The following is a 4,482-nucleotide window of genomic DNA, read 5'->3' on the forward strand; positions in this document are numbered from 1 at the left end:
CAAAGGCAGGCGCCAAACCGCTGCGCCACCCAGGGATCCCCTATATTCTATTTCTTTGTTGAGATTCTTCTTCTTCTTCTTCTTCTTTTTTACAAATTTTGTTTAAATGAGTTTATAATTTTTTGTTAAATCATTTTTATGATGGCTGCTACAAAATTCTTGTCAGATAACCTTAATATCTGTGTCATCTCAGTGTTGGTATCTGTTGGTTATCTTTCTCATTCAAGGTAAGATCTACCTGGCTCTGGTATGATAAGTGACTTGACTGAAACTGGGACATTTTGGGCATATTCTTATGAGACGTAGGATATTATTTCAATCAGCTTTTTTAGCAGGGCTCATCTGACATACCTCTGGGGTGGAAAGGGGAAGAGCTGAATTGTTATTTCGGGTGGAGATGGAAATCCAGGTTTCCCATCCAACCTCCATTGACACCATAGTTGGGGAAGGACTACTTATTACCACAGTGTGGGAGCAGGGGTGCAGTCTCCCCACTAGGCCTCCACGGATGCCACCTTGGCTGGAAGAGGCAGAAGTGTATTGTTTCTGCTCTCCACATGGCCTCTACTAACACGATGTGGGTGGTGGTGGTGGTGGTGGTGGTGGTGGAGGAGAGGCCTCATTAACTCTGGGTGGTGGTGAAAGTCCTAGCTCTTCACTAGGCCTCCTCTGATGGGAAGGGGGAGGGCACTTTGACACAGCTGGATGGGGGTAGAAGTCCAGGCTGCCATGTTATCACTACTGACACCATAGAGAAGCCTCATTGCCACTTAGTGGGTGTGAAGGTCCTAATTCTCCACTTGGTCTTTTTTGACACCACCTGGAGGAAGATGAGTATCCGTCATCATTTCAGCCTGATGAGGATGGAAGTCTAGACTCCCCGTTCAGCCTTTGCTGGTGGGAGTGGGGATGGGGGCCAAAGGTTTTCTTTGATATTTGGTAGGATAGGGTACTTATTATTTAGAAATTTTCTGCCTTCCTAAGATGCCGTTTTCTTGGTCCCTTGTCTAAAGAAAGCAGACTTTATTTACTCAGCTTGCCTTTTGTTTGCACCCATTGACATTTCCAAGTCGCTGGCTTCTCCAGCACCCAGTGGGGTATATAAGGCAAAAAAAAAAAAAAAAAAAAAAATCCAGGGGGCTCACTTGAAACATTCCTTGGTTCTTGAAATCCTTAGCCAGTTTGTCTTCTTTTGTCTACTTTTCAGAGCCTTATGTTTGTTTTGAATATAATGTCCATGGTTTTAACTTTACCTAGCAGGAGGAATAGGGAAAAGTACATCTACAATTTTTTTCTAGAAGCAGAAATCCAGTCTCACTTACAAAGACAACAATGAAAGAAAGAAAGAAAGAAAGAAAGAAAGAAAGAAAGAAACCAGACCATTGTTTTTTTTTTTTGCAAATGTCAGGCAATTTGATTATTTTGTTCTAAGGCTATGTCAGCAAATTCGAGAGCTGATCTGCCTACAGTTTGAGGTGGTCGCCATAATTAAGACCAGGACTTGGTGTGATTATTAATAGTGTACCTTCACAGATTGGCCTTAAAGATTTTGATGGAGTGTGTGCAACCTTGAAAAAAGAAACTTGCTAAATAAGTTGGTTTTGTGAGTCACTTTGTCATTAAGATGAACAACAAATTCATTCCACCCACCAACATTTTCACCCTGGGTTTTGATGTCTCAAAAACACTGGCTGGGTGTTCTCCTGGTAAAACCAGTGTATAGTTGTGAGGTAGAACAGGCTTTTCAAGACACTTTCCACAAGATGAGTATTCAAACAACCCCTAATAACAAAATTTACCCATTTTACTCCTCCACTAAGAACACCAATGCAATCAAGGGGTAGAACTTTGAAGTGAAGCATGAAGACAATTGAGGCGATGCTTCTGGCTCATACAATGTGTGCCTGAGCCTGCTCCTGCCACTCCTGCAGTTGTGCTTGTCAGAATTTTACCTCCATCTGTTCACTTTCAACAGCCAATACCATGGTTTGCTCAGGAACTCATATTATCTTGTTGAAATTTTCTTAAACAGTTATTTTGCCACCAAGAAATTTGCATTTAATGTCTTACAGGCATCATCATTATAAACATAGTGAACAAAGACCAATAAAATGCCCTAAACCTCAACATCTGTTCAGTCACACGACTGTAAGGTAAAGAACCAACTTAACCCCCATCTCCTGACTAGTTGTTCAAACATGCCTTTTCGAACACATTAAAATGCGGTATTTTATGGTTCAGCCTATAAGGGCATGTTTTTCTAGCTTGGCTGCCCCCTTTAGACCCCAAACCTTCAGCCATATCTGTGGTTTGATTATTCATCTTCTCTCCCTCTCCCCCAGTAGGTGGACTTTTTCATTCCAAGGTGATTAGAAAAATGTAATAGGACATACCTAACATAACATTTACCATTTTAGTCATTCTTAAGTGTACATTGATGGGAAATGTGCTTTTATTTCTCGAGTTAGTTTTCTCTCACAGAGTCTTCATCTGACTTTTGTTTGCTTTGTCAGGATAGTTAATATTTTGACACCATCTTTGTCTTCTCTTCTACTTTCCTTTTTTTCTGCCCTCTGTTCCTCTCTCTCTTTCTCTTGCTTCTTTTTTGTAGCATCTTTGGTGACTGTTCCATGTATAGGCGGGCTCTTGTTTAACATGGGAAACGGATCTTCTATTTTCTCTAACTCAGTAAGTATAAATTCTGTTCAGTGTCTTTCTGAGACAGACCTGGCAAAGTGAATTGCACACTAATGAGCAAGCTCCTAGTGGTATCACCATTTTACAGTCTACTATGCTAACACGGTTATATGCTCAGCACAGGTGCACAGTTAGCTCAGGCAAGAGTGGCACTGTCTCCCAGATTTTTTAGCTCAGATAGGAGAGTGAGGCGATGTGAAGGAGACCTCCTTAGTGGGGCGCCTAAATTCTAGTAAATATTTTCAGAGAGCAACATCTCTAAAACAATGAGATACTATAAAGATCTCATGGACATAAAAAATGATAGTTCACATTTCAAAAATGAGTGGAAGACAAAGTCAAAGAAATAGGACATAAAGCAGGACAAAAAGATAAAGATCTGAACAATAAGAGAACAGTGGGAGAAGACATAGACAATATGCCTTAGAAATCCCACACCTGACTAAGGAGTCCCCAGAAAGAAAGAAGAGAGGAGAGGGAAAGACACAGGAACGAATCCAAGAAAAAATTTCCAAAATGAAAGACATCAGGCTTCCGATTGAAGAGACTCGCATCATAAAGGGGATGCATGAGAACGAGAGAGAGAAAAAAGATCCATGTCAAGACACTTGATAGAAAGGTTTTAGAACCTGGGGTTAGGAGATCCCTTAAAAGCTCCCGAAAAGCGAAATAATGCAAAAGAAGTCACCCACACAGGACTAGAATCAGAATGACATCAGACTTCTCAGTAGCAACATTGGATACCAGAAAGCCACAGAACAATGGCTTCAAACACTTTATGGAATGTAATTTTGTACCCTGCCAGGCTATTCGTCAATTGTGAGAGCAGAATTAAGACATCTTCAGCCCTCCCTGGGCAACTTACCTGATTGAAACTCAGAAAACATCGAGAAAATGTTCCATCAAATCTTAAGTAATCCAAGAGAGAGGAAGTCATGGGATTCAAGCAATTCAGGATTCAACTCAGGAGAACGCTGAGGAGAAGGCACAGGTTGACAGCTTTAGAGGGACTCCAGCCCGGAGTGGAAGAAGAAGTTGGAGACACACATGAGGAAAGAACTGAAGATATGCATATGGAAAATTCTGCAAGTAGAAATAATAATTTTCAAAACCACTAAAAAGAACCTACACGAAAAATGTAATCATATACTGCTCAGCTCTGCAGTGAAACTGTAATTAATTTGCTGCGTATCATAATGAAGTAAATCCTTATGTCGGTGAGCAATCTTCCCTTTGCAAGTAACTCAAAATGGCTTAAGCCATAATGAGAATTATCACAGGTAGTGCACATGATGGGCAACTTTGAAGGCAGTCTAAGCTCCAGATGAACTTGATCCAGGAGCTCCCTAAAATCTTTACTACTCACCCCTCCTCTGCCTTCTACTATATCTATTCAAAGGCTGTCTTTCCTCATGGTTCCAAGGTGGTTTCCAGCACCTTCTAGGGGCTTCATGCTCCCTTCTTTACATCTATCAGGAGGAGAGTATTTCTCCAGGGGCTGCTACAAAAAAAAAAAAAAAAAAGCCAGGCAATTTTGTCCCAGTTTCCATCACGAAACCTCTCACTGGTTGGTACTGGATTGCATACATTTTCTTGACCAATCACTATAGCTTGGGGCATGGAGAGGGTGGTGAGGCGTAGGGCGGAGCTGCGGGTTCCCAAATGAAACTCAAAGCACAAATAGAAGGGGAAGGAGCATGGATGCTCCGTGGCCACCAAACAGCAAATGTCTCCTTTGCAGCACCAACTCTGTGAACAGTGAGCTTAGCTGTATGGGGCAATGCA

General features: G+C 41.5%; 1 long non-coding RNA gene across 1 annotated transcript; it reads right to left on the minus strand.

The window, feature by feature from the left end:
• Window positions 1-2,430: 2,430 nt before the first annotated feature.
• LOC144281539 (uncharacterized) lies at window positions 2,431-4,204 on the minus strand. The gene is made up of 3 exons (XR_013350011.1): window positions 4,064-4,204; window positions 3,563-3,780; window positions 2,431-2,727 (listed from the first exon to the last, which is right to left on the minus strand). It is a non-coding gene; the product is annotated as an uncharacterized LOC144281539 (long non-coding RNA).
• Between the last annotated feature and the right edge of the window lie 278 nt (window positions 4,205-4,482).

Source organism: Canis aureus, chromosome 13 (genome assembly GCF_053574225.1).
Source record: "Canis aureus isolate CA01 chromosome 13, VMU_Caureus_v.1.0, whole genome shotgun sequence".
Taxonomy (NCBI): domain Eukaryota; kingdom Metazoa; phylum Chordata; class Mammalia; order Carnivora; family Canidae; genus Canis; species Canis aureus.